The 21,540-nt window shown below is 39.1% G+C and overlaps 1 long non-coding RNA gene across 1 annotated transcript in view; it reads left to right on the forward strand.

Moving 5' to 3' along the window:
- Positions 1-21,540, forward strand: part of LOC104152687 (uncharacterized) — a 162,930-nt gene that overhangs the window by 80,318 nt on the left and 61,072 nt on the right. Inside the window, exons 5-7 of the long non-coding RNA XR_011144049.1 lie at positions 2,289-2,426; positions 2,913-3,057; positions 4,971-10,199. This is a non-coding gene — a long non-coding RNA (uncharacterized lncRNA). The remainder of the gene's footprint in view (positions 1-2,288; positions 2,427-2,912; positions 3,058-4,970; positions 10,200-21,540) is intronic.

The following is a 21,540-nucleotide window of genomic DNA, read 5'->3' on the forward strand; positions in this document are numbered from 1 at the left end:
GAACTATATTTAAAAATGTGTTGCAGCACTCTGTTACCAGTTCCTCTAGTCACAGCTTTCTTGAACTCTTCCTGTAGTTCTCATGTTGTGTATGTAATTGCATGCAATTTTCATTGCCTCAGTTCAAGCGATGACAGAATTATTATTTGGTTTAGATAATTATGCAATATGGAGAACATTGATTAAGAGTGCTTTATGTGAATTTATTTCTCTTTTTTTAAATAGATAAGTATTTCAGGCATGTAACCTTGTCAGCTCATCCTATAGGTAGCTGCAGGTATTGCAAGTCACTTCTGAACAATACTGTTTGGCATATTTCACAGACCATCTAGAGCACTGGACCTGAAATGAAGTAATTTTTGCACACTTCCTGAAAACAGAAAAGCCAAGGATGTTGTCATCTTATGGCTCCATTGGAAGGAGTAGTTATTATGAACGGATAAAATGTTCACATTCTTTGGTTTGTTCTCCATCATTTCTGCTAGTTCGAGTGCACGATACAAAGCTGTCTTTACCTGACTAAGAGTACAATGTCAAATGCGTATTTTCTTTCAGTGAAATTGTTCCTATCGAAAGGTGCTGAACCATCCTCGTGCATGTTAGCATTGTGTGTCCACAGTGTAGTCTAAAAGTGGAGTACAATCTAGTTGACTGTCATCTGCCTTTTACTTTAATTTATGAACAGGCTTTCACTTTGAATTTGGGAATAATAAAGATGAATACACGTTATTACTTTTCAATTAAGTGGTCATAAGTAGTATTGTAAAATAAACACTCTGTATTTACAGAGCTCCTTTACCTACACAAAAGCCTTTAGTTTATGAACCAAAAAACATTTAAAACCCACAAGTTCGTCTCCAAGACACCTAAAAACTTAATTTGATTTCTCTTCATGAAATAATTTTACTTTTACATCCACTGCTATTGCTTAATTTTCAGATTTATATCTTGGTACCTTATTTTTCCTCCTTGATTAAAATACCTCTTGATTAATGCTGAACAGAAAGGCTTTGGCAGTCCAGGAGCTGGCATCACAAATAATCTTTAATTTTCTAAAATTACCTGAAGGAATTACGCGCCCTCAGATTTTTTTCTGTGGCATTTGGTTATACTATCCATATTTCCGCATTTGCACAGACGCTCGCTCTCGCGCGCTCTCTCTAATAATAGAGCAATTATTGAGGAAGGAGCTAAAAATAAAAATATTTCTATTTCAAGCAAAAACATGGAAAATGTATGTTCTACTTCCATCACTAAAAAATTCCATGGCCCTGACCCTACCAGAATGTTTATGTACGTTATTTTACAAACTCAGCTTTACCTATTGAAGCAGACAGGATTACTTAGAGTGCATTAACTGAAGCATGCACGTGGAATGCAAGATTGGCATTGAAATCCATAGCGTTTTGGTTTTTAGTCTGCTATAAAGTGCTTTAACCAAGGAATTTACTATGAAGTCAAGGAGATGCTATTAAGGGACGTTTATCAAAGAGGTGTATAAGAAGAATCAACGGATAGAAGCTCAATCCAGATACATGTAAATTAGAAATAAGGTATACTAGTTACTGGGTTCTGCATGGGTGTGACTGGCTGATGTATATCGTCTCTGATGCAGTGCAGGTCAGGTTGCTACTCAACTATATTTGTCTTTCATAAGCATTGCAGAAAGAATAGATTTTGTCCATTTGTCAGCCAGATGATGTTTGGGAATGTTTCTGTTGGCAGTCATGCTCTGTGTTACAAACCAATGTGTTAAAGTATCTGGCATATCTTTTTGTTTTTTGGAAGGATTTTAATTTTACATAGTTGTTTACTTTCTTTAAAGAATCATTTGTGCCAATATCAAAACAGTATTATTATGACAAAATTAGATGTATGACACTTCTAATTATTGAACTTTACTAGATGAATAAAGCAGCAGGAAATTATATTTCAGTAACTGACTTCCTACAGTTTTGCATTAAATTTAATGAACTGATCTTTTTTCTGAGACTGCTGTTTTGCCTTAGGTTAGACTAATGTTGTATCAAAACTGGATTCCATTAATAGTTCTTGCCTCTTTCTGATCTTTTCTAGGATGAGTTGCTCCTGAAAAGTGCTCGAGAGGTCATTAGTTTGGATAAATGGACGTAACTTTAGGGACTTAGTGGAGCTGTGACAGAATACACAGCTCTGCCTTTATGTTTAGACATTTTAGTGATGTTTAAATCATCTGTTGCTCTGAAGAGCAAAGCTCTTGCTTTTCTTAAGGAGATTTTACTTCACTCTGCTTTTATTTTCATTTGCAGTGAAACCAGTAAAATTCCACACTTCATGGAAGGAAAAATTGGAGTTGCAAGTTAATTGTGACTGGAGACCTGGCAGGGTGGCGTGGCTCACAGTGGCTTAGATTTCGAACACTGACTGTGTCAACACCAAGAGCTGTAGTGAGTTCATTTCTTTCCTTCATCTCGTAACTGTAAGGAAACTTTCCTGGCTTTCAGTTGGCAGCATGGTCGTTGGTCTAGGCCCATAGGGAAAAGGCGTTGGGTCCAGTGCGGTCTTGGGAATTCTGAAACCCTTGATCAAAATCTCTGGTGGCTTGCTGACAGGAGGAATTGTGAGATGGTGAAAAAAGATGTGTGCTTAAGTGTGCCTTTGTGTGTGACACGTGTTCAGTGCAATATAAACTGCATGTTGAACGAACTTCTGAGGTATCTGTTTCTGTGGGAAAAACAGATGTCAGCACTACTTGACTAGTTATGTTGTGTCTGAATTATTTTGTATACTACTATTCTTGGCAGCAAAGCCAGTGTTAAGAGGTTAATACTTCAGTTGCTATCCCACTGTGCCGGTTACTGTGCTGCAGACAAAGCTGTTTGTAAGGCTGTTATCAGGAATATGAGCAACAGTAAAAGAAAAATTTTGGTTAGGTATTTTATTTTGCAGCGTTTTCAAGAGGAAAGATCAGTTCACTCATCTGGCTAATCATTTCCCCAAGAAAATGCAAATTTGTCCCCAAGAAAATGCAAATTTGAACAACAGTTTGGTCATGCCTGGGTGTCTCAGTCTGGGAAGGTAAGTCTTAAACTTTCTCTTCTAGATCCTAGAAATTTGGAGGGGTTTTTTGGCTGCAGAGTACATGAGAAGGAGGTATGAAAAGGAAGGAAAAATAGGAATTTCTTACACCTGCTTCACCATGCATGCATGTGAGGCCTAGCTGATAACCAAAGGTTAGCATTGAGCAAATAAGAGTGAATGGTAGCTTGGCTCATTTCATACTTAAACATACCATAATTTAAGATATTTAAACAGATCTGTATTCCTTTAAAATTAATGAATGTCTTTGAAGACCTGACAACAGTGTGACTGAAGGTTATACTTCTTTCCAGAAGGCACCAAGTGATGGGCTTAAGTGCTGCTCTAAAGAGGCAGCCGTTCCCCTCCCTGGTCTGTTTTGGAGAAACTTCTCTCATGCCAATGCATCTCCTGTTTCAAAATGGAGCAAGTGCCTTTATTTTATTTATTTTTTTTTAAATTCCTTCATAGTGAAGTTCTGGAAAGGCATTATATAGTCAAATGACTGACTGTGATATCTAACACTGGCACTGACTTGCCAGTGGTTTATAATGTTGCACAATATATGTGCTACAGAACAGAAATACATTCCATAATAATTGCACAGGATTGCAGTGTTTTTCAGTCATTGCAAAGCACACAGCTAACAGAAAAACTACGCCAACTGTATTTTTCTCAGTAGTGGTATGCTTATGCTCATCTATTGTCTGTGCTTTTCCAGTGATTTGTGTGGTGTCTCAGGAAGCAGAGGCTGTGGTTTTAGCAGTGGTTTGTTTCCTTTCTGGCCTTTGCTACTTCAGTTTGAAGTCACAAGGTGGCAGAAGGAGACAGACCCGGGGTGCCCGTGATAGGCCCTGGCCCCAAGGCGGCCAGTGGCAAATACTGGGGCCCAGGCCATTATTCTGCGCCAAAGCAGGCAGTTCCCCAGCAGAGCGCTTTCCACTGCATCCCCATCAACTTGGAATCGGTGGAATTTGAATGCACCTTTCATTTACAAATCAAAAGTCATTTTATGTACCCTTCTCAAAGTCAAAGGAATATAGACCTGTTACTGGTATATTTTACCATAAAGGGACCGTTCCTGCCTTTAAAATTGACACATTTAGGGCTTTTATAAGTTAACCTGTGTCATCCAGGACCACTTTGGTGCTCTCTCCTTTGGATTGAGTGCAATTGCAACTCTCCAGCAGTGTTTTACAGATATAAGCATAGCTTGTGAGTAATTGTTTTTTGATGTAAGGGGCTGAACTGAAAATATTGGGGAGAAGGGGGTTGAAATAGTCAATCCAAATAAAAATGAAAACGTTTGATTTTTTTCGTACTGAAAAGAACAATTTAATTTGTTTAGATTTGAGGAAAAACATAGGAAGGAAACGAACAAGACAGATTTCAGTATAGCTTTAAAAATTAAGTAGGTAGTTCTCCAGCTTCTCTATTTAGAGACTAGCTTAACTCTCAGCTCATTTTGCAATAGTGTGGGAGACCTGGATTCAGCTCCCACTTCTATCTGAGGGCATGTGAACTAATACCTCTTACCTTCCAAGAAAGTGCCTTAACTAGCAGATTATTCTCTCTTGTTAATGCTATTCCACTTAATATAAACTACATAACTACTAATCACAGAGATTCTTGCAGCTAGGATGCTCTTCTGGCAGACTGTGGCTTCATCAGGCATTTGATCTTGGTCACCTATGTGTTGGAGAGTCCCTTTGTACCAGGTGGAAAGGAGGGGAAAGCATATTAGTACTTTTTCCTCTTCCTCCCTCATGCTTTACTTTCTGAATCTATGTTAGTAAGTGTTGCTGGAAGCTATACTTCAGGTTCATCAAAGTAGATACTGGACTCGACTGTCCGGATTACTGTAGAATCCGTCAACAGCAAATAACTTCATGAATTTTGCCCCTCTGTTTCAGTTATGATGGCCTTGCTGTTCTTTTTCTATGGGATGAATGCTTCACAAAGAACATCTGATGATCTGTACTTGATAATCAACTTGATTGGTGAACAGTAATTGGCTAGAGAAGCTGCATGCTGCCTGGCTGGATAAGTATTGCTTTTACAGTCTGGAAGGGGCTAGAACTGAAAGTAGCAATTACATAATAATTATCAGACATTACCTTCTTGGATGATGTCTGCCTGGCTTAATTCCAGAAAAATAGGGCCCCTGTAAGTGTATCCTCTGTATACAGTGTGTTCTTTTGGGAACACATGCAAATAAAACTTAGACATGCAAATATAAAAATATGCAAAAGGGCAAATGCTAGTCCAGTAATTCATTTTGAAATGTGCTGCGAGTCCCTGTAGGAAAGTGTGTAAGAATTTGGGAACTGGTTTGTGAGTAGCACCTGGAATTCATAATTGATATTTGATATTGATATATAATTGAATTTGATGTTTGCCCTGAAGTAGCAGCCAGCTGGTGTACAACTACAGAACAAAAAGACACTGGTCCGTAGAAGCTGGAGCCCAAATGAAAAGGAGATGTTATCTTCCAAAGGCCTCAGCTCCCACCCAGATACCTCATGGAGGGGCTGCAGTCCCAAGCGCTTGGTACCCAACAGCCCCCAACAGTGTCTTACTGATTTGTTTTGGTATCTGGGATGCAGTTCTTTCTCTGAGACCCTGCTCTGGCCTCTGTTCTACTCTCCACCTTTGTCTTGGTCATTATCATTCACTGCTGCTTCCAGCAGCAGCATCTTAAAGAAACTCCCCACCCCACCTGCACTTTCTTCCACTGCCCTTGCTAGGGTGACTCCTCCCTGAAAAAGAAAAGATCAGCTGAACCCCTTCAAATATCGAAACCTTATTATTTGGATTGGAGAAGGTCCTGGGAGAACTGTTCTGTGGTTTTCACACTGCTGTTTTGTCTTTCCATTTGTAAAGACTGGATGATATATTATTACACAGCTTCAGTCCACAACAACTGATATCCTGGTGTAATATTTCTCCAGCCCCTTCATTTCTCTTAAACTGCACTACAGTAGGTTACATCTCTCATCATAAATACCCAAGTGTGCGATGTACAACTATGTGAATCCTAACAGGTTTTCATATTGCTCAACTCCCCAAATTGTTGAGCGCTCTCCCAGACAAAGAGGCTAAAGAAACATTGGACAATCTGACAGCATAGCTAAGTCCTTAGCAAGTATGAGGGACGCTTCCTTGAGCAGGAAGAAGTTCCTCCCCTAGACCCATTTTCTCTGACACCCACCTGTTTAGCTTTCCACTGAGAACAGCTGCTCATGCTATTTATGGAGACTGTTTTTAATGGGGCACATCTTTAAGATGGTTGAAGCCACCAGCTCTTTCACAAAGGCAGACAAAGAATCACTGCTTGGCCTTTCTTCGTGTAAGCACTTGAGCCTCTCAGTGTTGAGCTAGAGACTGGTTTTGATCACAGAGTACTTGGATCTACATTCACAATAGCAGCATGAAAACAAGATCCTCTATCCAAATGACAACAAGTCTCACTTTCGAGGATGCCTAACTCCTCCTAATACTGTGCAAGTCAAATATGTACAAAGCTTTTAAAAATCTGACCCAGTGTTCTCTCCAAAAACGGTGCTTTTGGGAATTAGGGGGATATGACCCAGAAAATGACCTGAAACCATCAGGAAAAGACTTACAGAAGGATTAGTCTTGCAACTCACTTTATCATTCAGATGCCTTTTTCTTCATTTTCATCTCCAAGTAACAGTTATGAGAAAAGAGAGTTCTCATTCTTGCATGCTGTATTAAACTTAAGGCTATGGGGTATGTGCGTGTGTGTATGCGTGGGTTGTTGTTTTTTTTTCTTGCTGTGATCCATGCTTCAGTTGCATAGAAGAAGTTTGCTTTGAGCTGATTTAAAAAAAAAAAAAAAAAGCTGTATTGTATATGGAGGTTTTATGTTTTATATATGTGAAGTCTGGCATTTTCTTTGGACAGCATGTACCTGTCTCTGTCCATCTAGGCAGTGAACATCTGTTTCTGAAATGAATCTATACTATCAGACAGTACACAGATAACGCTAGGCCAGCAATATCATACAGAAATCATTTTTGCATTTTTGGGAGTATTATAATTGCCAGACACTAGGCAAGTAAACATCATTCAACACCTCCACTTCATATATGCTAATTGTTTGAACGTTCTGAGGCATCTTGAATGAGGCAATAAACTAATTTATGAGCTATCCAGAAGGGGATATTGGGGGAAAAATGTTCAAAAAACAATTGGTGACTTACAAGTCTCCAGAACTATTCTCTAATAGTCACTTCAAAAGATGCTGATTATCTCAGTGACTGACCTAGCATTGATAGGTTGCTATGTTTGATAGAACTAATGTGCTCTGTTTAGACACTAATAACTTGAGTAATTAGGAAAGATGTTTACACAGATGCAAGCACTGCACAAATGATGACTTCAGTTTTTAAGGAGCATGCTCCTTAGACTTAAAGAGCAGTGAGGGAGAGGATCAAGAAGCATATGACAGATTTTAGTCTTTTTGACTGCTGGAGCGACATGCTTGCTAGCCTGGAGAGAGAAGGAAGTTCCTCACTATTCCTGTCTTCCTTTGCTTATGGCCTAGAGCTAATGTTAATATCATCCCCACAGCAGTACTCCCAGAAGGAGAGTTCCTGAACATATTATTTCTAGGAGTATTCGTTAGACTTTTGGAGTCCCTGGAAGACTTTTTTCTTTGGGCAAAGCTTTTGGGAATGACTCATCAAATCAAGGTATTTTTTGAATACATAGGGCAGGTGCAGCTGAAGGGCAAAGTCACATTTGTCTGTGGTTAGAGGCCTCCTGTTACAAATATGCTTTGAGGTTGTCTTCATTCACCCTCAAACATTTAAAAAAGGAAAGAAAAACAACCAGCCCCAATGCTTGCTATTCTTTGTACAATTTGCACATGTTATAATAAATTAGAAGGCTCGAGATCTTGGCAGGTTCAGCTTTGATTTAGTTATGACACAACAGCCCAGTAATGGATGGCTTAAGGAGCCCCTAGAAAATGGCTTGTCTGTTGCTAATGTGAGCTATCTCCCTGATGTTCCTTCAGTCTCTGACAGAATGGTATATTTGAAACGCATCTGTGCTGGCCCTGCAGTTGTGTCCTGATTCAGTGTGTTTTTGGTATGTTTGTCATTTGTGCAGATAATAAGCATATGAAACCATGGCTGTGTAATGTGACATATTACACTAGTAAGAGTTATGCACACAAATGGAAGAGCAGAGATCGTAAAATGATGATAGCAAACAGGGAAGGTATAGAATAATGATTGGTATACCGCTCTGGGGACATGTTCCATGCTGACTTGAATGTGTTGGTGGGTATACTGTGCTGTATTTCAGGAAAATTAGAGAACTGATGGCTTTGGTACTGCTGAGTTTGGAAGAAGTGGAAATTGTTGTGGAATTGCTGAAGTTTGGAAAAGCATCCATACTGAAGGGATGTCCAAAGGATCTTTAAAAGATAAATGGTTTGCAGCATTTTAGCTGAGGACTTAAATCAGTTTTTTGGCTGAATGTAGAATGAGCAGTAGCCCTTCTGAATCCAGCTACTTTGAAAACCTGCAGGAGTAAAGAGTAGAGTCACCAGTGCAACAGTGATTAGTCCAAAGCTGATAGTATTCTAGGTAATCTCTTCAACCATTTTGCTTTTGCTTGTTAGGTGTGAAAATCCTAGGGTGGCGGTAAGGCCCCATCCATATTCCACCCAAAAGTATTTTTCTTGAGTGGCAAATGCAGAAAATACTGAAGACAAAACTGAGATCTCTATCAACACAAGCAGGCTATTTAGGCTCCAGAACAAAGCTCAAATCCTGGTTAGATGTATTCATTCGTTATGCACAGCAGAATCACAGTTATCTGTCATCTACCCAAATGTTTGCTCTTTCAATGGAATGAAGTAGTAATGTATTTCTGAACTATTTTCCTTCAGGCTGCTCTAGTCTCTTGTATGGGACAGAGACCACCATCATCTCCAGATACGCTGTGGAGTAAATTCCTATACTGCCAAGAAACAAAGATACTGAACCTGCTCTGTCTGGAACTCCTGCACTGAGATGAGTGAATGTGGACAGTAAATTCTGAGAATGGGTCTTCTGCTGCTAGTGAATTTTCCTGTCCATGGACAGCTATAAGTTTGAATGAAAACTGAGATCATGCACCAGACAATGCCTGTGAAGAGCTTTCCACAAAATACATGAAAATCAACTGGCCATTGTGAGACAAGCTGATCAAGCTGTGCTTATTTTGATGAACAGATGTAGTCTTAAGCAAATTCATTAAGTGAATGAGAAGTACAACCTCTTGTTGACTCTGTATTAAGCTGAAGCTCCACAGAATGTTGACGTTTCAGTTTAATGGATGTGACATTTGGATGACAAATACAAAGCATGTCCTGTAGATAGAGATGTTACATAATGGCAGCAAAATCAAACATCAGTTTCTTGGTGTGAGAGGGAACAACAGTCACAGGCCTAAAAACTTTTTGTTGCTACTCCTCGCTTAGCTGGCAGAGGTGGGAGAAAATGCAGAAGTGGTGGGATAGAGGCCATCTCACTGATTTTTCTCCAATCTTTGTATTCCACTGCATATGATTCCTTGGTTGTCGATTAAGGCAGTTTCTAATTGCCTTATGTTTCCTGTATAGAGTAGAAGGAGGTTCCTGATGATCTAAATATTGGCATGAGAAGCCAACATTTAACATTAAAACGAGGAAGGAGGAGGTGGAAGTTTTCCTTTGTATGAAGTTTCAGCTCTAATTTGTATTGTACTCATCTTATATTTGGAAAGGGAAAATGCAGGTGTGCCAGCCTTGTGCCAAAAGGCACAACTGAAAGCTCAAAGAAGTACGTTTCTACATTTGATAGCACAAGGAAAAAAAAATCCAAACTTCAGCACTGTGCTGTAGACAACAAGGGGAACAAGACAGCTTATCAGTAGCTGTCAAGAGTACTGATAAGAGAGATTTTCATTTCTTCCCTTGAATTCGTGATGAGGCTGTGGGTGCCATTCCTATTCAAGGTCAAACAGCTGAGATGAGCAAGTTCCACTCTCTGATTATGACAGACAAGAGGCATGCTAGCATGGAAAACATCACTGTCAGGAACCAGCAATGTCATGCAAAGAAACCAAACCCTTGTGATAAAAAGGTAAAATGGAGTATCTATAGCATGCATTATTTGCAATATAGAATATGTGAAGCCTTTGGAATGTGTCATGTTCAATCTGGTGCATCCAGCCTCTTTGCTGACATTCTGCAATGTCCTTTCTTATAACGAATACTGTTGTTTTGGGGAAAATGAATAGAGCACCTTGCAGGACATGCTGCGAGAGTCTATTTTAATATTTTCTTTTATCTCTTCTAAAAATGTAGTGGTGGACAAACTCATTTACAAAAATGTGGTACTTATATATATGAGATAACATCTCTTTCTCAATGTACCGTTAGGATTAACTGATGGTGGGTTTACTTCCTAGTGGCATGTAGTATGTACTGACAATATTAATTTTGTTCACATGCATCATACTAACCCCGTTCCCTGTATGGTATGCTGATGGAGATGCGTCTAAGGACTCAGAAGAGCTGTATGGGGTAGTAGTCTACGTGTTCTGAGTCCTAGGCAAACATTTGAACCGCTGGGCTCTCTTCCCTTCAAACTGCTGGGGCAGTTTAAACAGAACTCAAAGTCTGTGCTATTGTGTTTTCAAAGCCCAGCATTTCACACTGCAAAGTCAAGCCATTGCACTGCTGCCAAAAAGAAAGTGGCAAGTAGAGAACATGATAATCCTTTTCCGCTACCCGCCTGAACCAAGATCTCAGACTGCTTTGGCAGAGCAAAATGTAACTTGTAATTTTAAACATCTGAAGCGCTCCTTTTGCTGCTCTTAGATAAATGAGAGATGAGTTGTGTTCCATTCTCCTAGTATAAAAAGTTGATAGAGCTACAATAATGTGAAAAGAAGGAAATCAGATATGCCACCTGGAAATAATTGGGACTGTCAGTTATTTATGCTATAAATTGAAATTAAGAGGCTGCAAGCTGCAGCTGGTTATTTTTAGGCTGCTTTGGTGGTTTGATGATTTTAAGTCCCATCATTGCCTCCGCTCTTTATCCCAGCAATATATTTTAAATTTGGTCAGAGACTGTAGAACCCTACAGAGTTTGTTTTTGTGTTATGTAGAAGTCAACTGGCGAGGGAAGAGGCTGTCTGTATTTTGAGTCTTGCAGCAGCAGAGAATGTAATGTCTAGCAATTCTGGAGAAATCCCTTGCTGATACTGGCTACTACCTATTTCAATATGGAAAGGATAATTTGTATGTTGTAGTAGCAGAAAAGCTTCTATTTGTAGTGATGTGAGAAAGGAGTAAAGCTGCTTTGACTGCACGCAAAATCCAAGGCCCCAGGTAAAAGTAACGAGCAGGGAAAGGTTGGGAAGGAAGAACATTTCAGTTCAGTTCTTCAGTTCAGAGCATCAGCGAACTCATGAAGTTATGAAGAGGTATGCCACACCTTCAGTGGTAAGACAAGGATTCAACGACGCTAAGCACAGGAAGACATAGAACATACAGAGATGAATTGATATAACAGGGCTACAGAAGAGATAGCAATAAAGAACGGGTAATTAAGCGAGTGGCTCAGAGAGACAGTCGAATTAGAAAGCAGGAGGGAGATGTCCTCAGTTGGAAGCCAGTCCAAAGATATATGCTGTCAGCCAATCTCATTTGCCTTAGATTTATGAAGAGCCAGAACTGTTAGTATGAGTTAATGGTTGTAAGGTGTGGTAGTTAACCATAAACATACTATGTTTTTGAAAGATGGTTCTAAAGGCGCATTCAGATGCCCTTTCTGTAATGCTTTGAGCAGGACAGCAGTGGTGTATAAAAATCTATATCCATATGAGTGGAGAGTAAGTAATGGCTTAACAGTTGAAAACTCTTAACTGTTAAAAACATGATTTGAGAATCCTGAGATTCTTATTAAGATGATGATGTTGTTTTCACTTGTTCCTGTGTTTAAGCCATCAAGATATGCTTGGATCAAATTTGCAAACTCACCTTTACATCAGAGGGCCAAAGCCAAACCTTGTTGTAGGTTAAATCTGTTTTTATATTACTATCTTGATTCAGAAGACTGTTTTTTATGAAAACCACCAAATATTGTGTTACTCACCATAAACTGTCAGTGTACTGAATGGTGTTTCCTGTTGATGGTGTATCAGAGCATAGAACTTGTTTTTGTTCAAGCCACTGTGAAATAGTTCTTTCCATTAAAAATATAAGATTCATTATCAAGTGCTCTCTCTGTATACATGAAGACCAATAGGGCTATAGTTATTACCATGTCATCAAAAATTTTGTGTGTGTTTGCTTTTTTGGCAAGTCTTCTCTTGTGCTTATTGTTCATGACTCCGTTATTCTGACTGTTAATCTTTTTTTCTTCTCTCTCTTATTGTTTGTTCTGCTATAGGGACAAAACTCACTTTTACAAAATGTTTTATTGTTGTAAATTGAACATCATGCTTTCAACATACTCATAGCACTTGCAGTAAGCTGATCTATATTATCGCTTCTCGTGCCTTGGCCTTTAGGGTTCAAGAAATAAACGTTTCACCATTTTATCTTGGGAAGGTCTATCCAAGGGAAACGGATGAGGTGTTTGGCCTCCTTTCATGTGCAAAGGAAGCACAGGAATGGGTGAGCCATTGGTATGGATCCTCTCTCATGCATGACTGACTGGAGGACCAGGATTGTATGCTCATATTGTTAATGACCTCTAGATCAGAGGATAGGGATTTTTTTTGTTGTTTTTTTTTCCTCTCAGATCAGTTTGACAGACACTTAGGAGCGGGCGACTTCTTCAGTACAGGGTGTGATTTGCCTCTGAGCCTATTTGTATATGGCTCATCAAATTGCTTCTTGCCATTGCAAGGCCTTGGGCATTGGTGGAGTTTTTGTCTTTGTTTTTTTTGACTAACTAACTTTGCCGTAACCACAGTTTTGGTGTTTAGCTTAACTGATCTTGGTATAACTTAGTGGTCTGTGATATTCTGAAGGATATTCTGGTGAACCTTAATGCTTCCTTTTGGAAGTAGGTGGTCATGAAAATCTCAGACCAGTAAACTCAAATAATTATCCTAGTAGAAATAGCTAAAAAGTTTCTAATATTCCTCCTGTTGAAAGACTATCATGGAAAGCATCTTTTTCCTAAGCTGTCATCTTGAGGCTAGCCTTTTAAGTTTGGCAGACTCAGGCAACCACTGCTGAAAAATGGCTATTTTGTCACAAATATCCGCTGAAGTTCCAGCTAGAAAGCAGCTGTTCCAATTTTTCCTTTTTATATATTATGGCAACTGGAGATTTGTGCTTGGTTGGAGGCAAGTTTGTATTTTGCTGCTATAGAAACTCAGGCACGTACGCTTAAGGGAAGACTAGTGCTGGGTCAGCGTTAAGGTTTGGGAAAGAAATATTGAAAAAAAACATTGATCCAACGGCTGTATTGTTGAGTTCTACATAAGCTGGAAAACTAGGAAAAACAGATTGGATTTTGTATCTCAAGGGATCTTATGTATTGCTATTTAATGAAGGGAACAGGCTATGAAATTTTCTTGAAAAAAGTAAAGAAGTGAAGGTTTGCGCTTTGGGTAATTTAGGAAGTTCATAAACATAACTAAAGGGTAAATGTATAGAATATGAGAAATAACTGTTATATGAGAAATAGAAAAGAGTAGACTTGAAGCATAAGGAAGTAAACAGATTAGTCTATCTTGTCCAAACTTGCTTCTCAATAAAATTGTAATATCTGCTATGCAAATCTGATTGAGTCATGGCCCAATTACATCATTCCAGCCTCTTTCTTTCTTCCAGGTCAGAATTTATCACTTTAAGATTATTCCATTCGTTACTGTATATATTCTTAGAACTTACCAGGAGACAAACACACTCTTTGCCAGTAAGTGGCATTAGAGCATCTACTGTGCACGCTCAAGCCAGCATAAAATGGTTATGTTGTTTTTTGTTCTGTCACGTCAGTTGATCTGTTTGCAGATATCTGTGTGAACGATGTTGACTCTGATGTTAAGGTCATGGTTTGTGTGACATCAGTGCGATGTTGCTAAGCAACTGTTAGCAACTTACATCCCTCATTTAGTTTCTTTGCTTCTGTATTTGGTATCTACCCTGACGTGCCCATGTTTAAAACGTGGGAACACTGGTTAGTCATTGTGCGCGTTTCTCACATGAGATCACTAGAAATATTTGAACCCATCTGGCCCAGTTTGAGCCCTCTGGGATGCGGTGTGCTTAAGCAAAGGTTTCTGAGCTGGTCAGGCAGATACACCCATACAAACTGTGGGGAAAAGAAACAGAAGATAGAGAAATACAGTGGTATGAAAAAGCAGAGAGGGCCACTGTATGCTGATCTTGGATAAATGTACCACTTAGTCTCACAGGTACATATTTTAAAAACTGAAATTTATTTCAACCTGTGTGGTATTTGTCCTCTTCTACACAAATGGCAGACTAGAAAATATACTTTAACATGTACCATGCACAAGGGGAAAATGAGATCTTTGTCTGTACACCCCACATTTTGCACTGAGCTTCATTTTCACTTGTGTGTACTCTGCAATATTAGTTTGTTCTCTGTTTAATTCCACATGAGTATTGGGCAGTAGTTTACAAATGTTAATTAAACTTTACTATCTACCAGTGGGTGGGTATTCTTTTATTAATTTCTTTTATATTTTATATTTCTTTTGTATTACTCTTTTTGGACAGAGAATATAAAGTGGAAATGGATTAATGTGACCCACGTGGGTGGGAGACCAGTAAACAGAATGCAACTGACCACTGGAAATCCCAGAGCATGTCAGAGATCTGCTTGCTGCAGTGTCCGAGATCTGCCTGATCGGTGTCGTATAGTGTTGAACCTCTGTATAGAACAACAAATTCTAACTGGCTGCAGTGAAGTGGACCTGCCTTTCGCAGCCAAAGCCCAGTAATACTGTGAGTGGTTGTAGTCTATGACTGATGAACTTGATAGCCAACAACAACTTCTCTACAGCTACCCAATCTAATAAAGAAATAAAGTACAATTAGCTCTGTAGGGATATATTGCAACAAACTGCCTCAGTGTTACTGGGTATCAGTCAGTCTATTCTTTGTTTAGGTCTCTGCAATACCTCAAGATCAGCACAAAATCATCACTAACCAAACCTCATCTAGCTTCTTTAGCTAAGCCATACAAGCTTTGAGCCTCCTCTTGGTACACACCTCAGGAACGATATGCCAATTGAATATGGCTTGTATAAACACTGCAAAATTCAATTGTACAAACTGTCCATCCTAAAATACTCCTGGTTTAGATTTTTTCTTTTCCAGGTACAGTATAGACCTGCCATGCAGTAGATGATTCACTGATAAGATAGATGAACCTCCTCATTTTGCAAGGAAGCACTGTGGTTGCGTTTTCAGTAGTGGCATAACATACAACAAGAGTTCTTTTGACATGTGAATTTGCCTTTTGTCCACATTTAGAGCTAAGCAGCGTGCACTTATGTGCACTATCTGTATGCTCAGAGGGATTTCCTTCTCTATTACTCAATAATAGACAGTGGTGTCAGTACTACTGTGTCTCTCCAAAGTTCATTTAACAAGGCAGAAATAATACCGTGTCTATAGGTAACTTTGTTCATTTAGTAACTTGAAGAAACAGATGCTGAGGCGACATGTGACTTCCGTATCAAAGCAAAACAGTATTTATCAGTCAGCTAAAGTATAGTGTTTGCTGGTTTTTGCTTTGAGCAGAAGTCTTGCTCTTTTCACACATTCTGCGTTCTTAGTTAATGACTAGTTATTGATTTCACTTTGTATATCCAAATACCTCCAGTTGTATGCTGACAAGCCTTTATAATCCCTTCACGTTATCCCAGGAGCAATTATAGCACACAACTTTAATTCTCTTGCTTCAGCAGAGAATTAAAAGTTCAGTCTTCATAGCTAATGATATAAAAGAGGATGAAGGCAAAATAAAATTGTTTATAGATTTCATAAAGATACCTATTTCATAAAGATACTTGGATTTGCACAGGTATCTTAAGAGATCACAGAAGGGCTGTGTAGTACTAGTATTCCAGTACTAAAATAAGGACTAGCTGTTTCAAAAACCTGAATAACTTGGTGACTGGCAGTCTGAAGCCAATGGCTAGATTTTTGGAAGCTCAGGACTAAGTGTACATGGCTTATTTGAAATTCTGACCACTTACATTGTATGCTTAATGAGAAGCTTGGTGCTTTTTTGAAAATGAAGGCTATAACGCTCAGTCTGCCTCCAGTGCAGAAAACAGAGCTGCAATAGTGAAATAAGACTCTGGGAACAGACCTACAGGGTTCAAATATATCTTAAAAGATGCACATGTTTTAAAGGACTGCCACAAAGAGAGTAAGACCAAGGGGGAACACTGAAGAAGAAAAGAATTCGCATCTCGCCTGGGAGAGAAACTGAGGCCAGGCTTCAGGAAAAGCTCTCTAAATAGAATTCACAAATAACGTAGGACTAAAAGGAGGTGACCAGAAGAAGGGAGATAAAGGAATCTCAGAGCCCAAGCGTGACAGAAATCCTAGAAGGGGAATAGACCAGCTTAGCACTGTTAATTGCACAGGCAGGTCCCTTTTCTCACAGTCAGTCCTGAAAGAGACATCTAGCTGTGTTTTCTCACAGAAAAATCTGTGTTTAAAAGGGGCAATGATGGGGTAGAAAGGAGAAGCCAATTTTCAGAGACTTAATCAATTCTAAGTTTCCTCTTTTGTCCCACATCTTCCAAGAAAGCGGTGAAAGAGTGAAGAAAAAAGTTCTGTTCTTCACATGCTCGAACACTGAACGTGCCATCCTCAGTGGAACTGAGGACCGTAGGAAAGAGAAGTTCTGGGAATGTTTAGTTCTAGAGGCCTAAAATTGTGTGTGGTAGTTCTTTGCCTACACAAAACATTTGACCGTCCTCTGGAGATCTGGAAACTATTGTACAATGTGCACATAGGTTTCTGGGGGAAGAATACAATATAATTATACAACATTACTCAGTCATCAGTCAGTCCTCTGTTACTCTGTCAGAAACATGCTGGTCTAACAAGGCAGGTTTACCCCAAGGTCTGGTGCTTGGTGATATTTATCCTGAAACTGATTCTTGTGGCTTATCAGAGGAGGTATATCCCAACTCTTGAGATTCCTCTTATTCTGGAGTGCAAGAAAGTTATGGGTTTGCCTTCATATCTTACTTTTAATTGTAGAATGTAAACTTGGTGCTTGGCAGAGTTTCCTAGGATTCTCTCCTTTAGAACATCTTAAGGAAGAAGATTTATTCTAAAACAGCAGGGGGTAATTGTGAAGCATTGTTTAAAAAAAGGAAATCGTAAAATAGTAAAATGGAAGGTAGCCTGTACATAATGCAAAGTCAATGGACTAGCCTAGGGAAACTGGAGAGGGAACACTCTTGTTTCTGTTAGCTTAGAAAAGACAACAGAAAAGATGAGAATGTAGCTTTCCAGCTTTCACATACGGCTCCGCTTTATGAGCACTTTCAGTGTGTCACTTGAAACATCCTTCTTCCAGTATCCCTTCCGGGTAGTTACTGGAAACCACCTGAGGCAGTCATTGTGGTTATTGGCTGTAACTGAGTTACAGAAACAGCAAATATGAATGTCTAATTATAAGTGATAGTAAAACATTGTCCGGATTGTTTTGCCCATTAATATTGAATGTATTTTATTCTTTGCATAGCTCTAAATTCCTTCCTCTCTTGCAGTGTTTTTATGCTTGTGGGTTTTTTAGGGAGAGGGGAGAATGTTTCAGCAACGGCTGGTTTTTTTACATAGTTATACTATGATTTTCTTTTACAGTGCAAGTAAGTTAGATTTTTTCATTGCTGTAGGTATTACACAGATGTACTGTTGCTGTTGTCACTGCGATAATGACGTTTATAGCCATGAGTATGTTTATCCTCATAAAAATGAGAATTGTAGAAGCAGAATAGAGCAGAGAGATCTAATTAGCTGTAGTTCACGTAGGAGCACATCTGTAGCAGGATTAAGAATAGATGTCAAGTTTTCTGAGCTCTGGTTTTGTACCTTAACCACAAAACCATATGTGTCTCCTACTTTCTTAGTCCACGTTCATGAATTTGTTGGAGATGATGACCAGCCTAACCTCTGGAGGGAAAGCTGTTGTTTGTTTTCTGCAAAAAAAAGTCATTCCTTAGTTAAGTTTATGTTACTTTGGAAACAGTTTATGCAGCAATGGGTTAGAGCAGGCCTGCATCTGGAGTAAATAGCCATATAAGAAGGTAAGTTGGTAAATTTCCAGGGGAGGACAAATGGTATGTTAATGTGGTTTGGGGAAGGGGAATTAAATGCAGTAAAGTATATGCTATAAAGTAATTATTGTATGGTAATCAGTTAGTCTGATAAATCATTAAGTACCATTTAATTCTTTGGGTAATTGAAAGTAATATAGTAAATTTATTTATTTTGTGTTTCATGAGGTAATTATGACTAGATGATGTTCTATATTTTCTTCCCATGTTCATTTGTCAGCTGGAAGGACTTTTGTATGCCCCGAAAAACTGAAAAATGTGGTGGCAGATGATATGGAAATCTTCAGTTGAGTGAGCGGGGTTGTGGGTGGACAATAGGGACAGTACAGTGAAGGGAAGGGCAAAAACAGACTGGACTTCAATCCAGAATGCCTGTAGGAAAATATTCCCTTTAAGAAGCATAATCAAAACCTTTTTGAATGGCGAAAGGAGTCTTGTCATGAACTTCATAGACATTAAGAAGTTTTGACAGTCTTCTGTTGCAATTAATTCTGGGATTTTTTTGAAAAGTTAGGGAATGCCAGCAAACCTGGTTATCATCAGGGCTGCATATAAAGGGGCAGCTTTCGCAGTTAAAGCACATATTCAGTCTGTGTTTATGTTAACAGAGACGTCGACGTCAAACAGACGCATTCTCTCGCCTTTCCAGTTTTGGCACTGAAGTCGCCTTCATATGAGGAAAAGCGAAGACATATACAGCCCATGCTTTATATGGCTCATTTGAAGATTGCTAGGAGACTGAGATTTTTTTGAACAAGATAGCTCTTAGTGTCACGGCTTAAACAACGTACTGGGTACAGCGCTATTACTTAGCACTTTAAAAATTATAAGAATTATAATCATTTGTGAAAAGGTATTTAAAGCTATATTCAGAGCTTTAAAGCCTCAATGGTAGTGGTATTTTGCAAGGTAAAGGAAGGCAGGAGGCGAATCAATTAACATGTCTTGGCAGAAACATGCAAACAAAAGAAACTCAGAAATAATGCTGGCAGTTTGCAAGATAGTTCAGCAGGTAAACAGGCTTTAGTCATTGGAAATCTACAGTTTAAGGGTATTTGCTGTTCCCTGACAGCAGCTCACATGTATTTCCACCTTAATAAGCTAAGAATTCACCCAAGAATGAGGCAGACATCTGAACGGCTTTGGAAGTAAACACTTCGGGAAATTTCCAATATTAAGAATTTATTATATATGCCAGGACTTGTCAGAGTCCAAAGATACCCAGAAAAGGGATGGAAACAGACACGTTTAGGATGATGTGAAAGTTGGAAGGGCGTGTAAAAGCAGCTGATTGGAAGAATCTCTCCATTGAATAGCACTGAGAGAGGGAAAACTCCCTGAACTCATACGCGCAGTGTGTGTAGGACAGAGCAGCAGAAAGCAGGACACGTTGCACATCACTTCAGCCCTTTAGGTTTCCTGCACTAGTCCCAGGAAAATTAACATAAGTGAGATTTTTCTGACTTTAGGAGCATCACGGTGAAGAAACTTTATTTGATGATTTCTCGGGAAGCTAATTATCTTCTGTTCGGAGGCCTAGTAAAGGCTAATGAATAACCTTAACCTTAGCTTAGTGGCTGAATCACATGCACCTTGCCATCTTTTTAGCAGGAAAAAATGGGTTTTGTTTGGTAAGAAGGGAGTTATGTTGGCTATTATGAAGTTCAGCAAGCATTCTCAATTTGTATTGAGCCTTGAAGGTTGCTTCTTCTATTCCAGTCCTAAGGAAAGCAGTAGGTGTACAAAATGAGCTTTTTCCTTTAGCCCAACTTTATCAATCTAAAATAAACAATAAATATATATCCTACCTCTTCCTGAAATCCTTGCATTCCTTAAATCATCGTGGATTTAATAACTTCTATTATGTCAGCTTTACAGAAGGAGGATGCATGTTATCAGTCATTTTTTGAGCAGCTACTGTGTATAAAACAGAGACTGAATCTTTATTTATCTAGTTTTTGGTCAACTTTATACTTTGGTTTTCCAGCATCAGGAAAAGGATACTGACTGTGCATTATCTGAGAGCTAGTTTGAGCTTATCAAGTTTTCTTTATCTAGACCACGAACTCTGGCATCAGCTAATAGTTCAGAGTTGCCATATCTTAAATATGTCACGCTTCACCGATTTGTACCTGTAAGCTAGCAGTCAGTTAGCTAGCTGTTTCCCAGAGCTAATTTCTGGGCCGTTTTCTGTCTTTTTCGTGTTTGTTGTGTCAGTTCAATCCCTTGAAACTTTGGAGGGAGTATTCTAATTTATGCCTGCCTGTGAATGTATCTTAGTTTTTCCACATATGCTTCTTTGTATGTAGACGGAGAGAGAGAGAGACTCTAATCCAAACATAGTTAGGGGCATCTGAGTAGAAACCTAAAAAAAAACCTGAGTCCACTTTTTGTCCAATTCTGACTCTTTGACTTACTAGGAATTTTGTCTCTTAGTTAAAAGTTCCACAGAGGAAACTCTGTTGTTCAGTAGTGGTATCGCTCCTTCTCTTCCCGTGGTTCATGCAATGTAAAGACAGTAGACTGTGAAAGTGCCTTTTATAAACTTACCACAGAACAGCTTGAAAATAGTAAGATTTCTCAGGGCAAGTAGAAACTGTATCAAGTATGTCTGACTCGGACAAGCAAGGGAAAGACAGTATGAGAGAGATACACACTGGCCGTGAGACTGAGATGCTCATTCTCACCGGCCATGAGGTGGTGCCTTAAGACAGTGATTCCCAGCGTCTTAGTGAGATGTGATTGTACTGGAGCTGTCTCCTCTTCCAGTCTGTTGCTGCTTCCCTTCCCAACCCCAGGAATACCAGCCTCCGGCTCCTCCTCAATCCCTTCTTGTTTTTGCTTCTTCCTTGCTCTCCTTGTGTAAAAATCAAACCTTCACTTAAAAATGAATGGGACCTTTTGTTTCCATGAGTATTTTCTTGTTGTTGTGTTCACAAGGGAATATAACAGAGGATCAAATAATCAGAAAACACAGAGCTCAGTTTTGAGCCCGATAATGTGCTTTTTGTCATATACAATAATATGAAAATCACTTCTGACAGAGGAGAAAAGGGGAGGGGCCACTGGCTTTTGGTATCAAATAAAAATATGTTTGAATTGTTCCTGGTTCTTCTGACTTTG

This window comes from Struthio camelus, chromosome 14, assembly GCF_040807025.1.
Source record: "Struthio camelus isolate bStrCam1 chromosome 14, bStrCam1.hap1, whole genome shotgun sequence".
Taxonomy (NCBI): domain Eukaryota; kingdom Metazoa; phylum Chordata; class Aves; order Struthioniformes; family Struthionidae; genus Struthio; species Struthio camelus.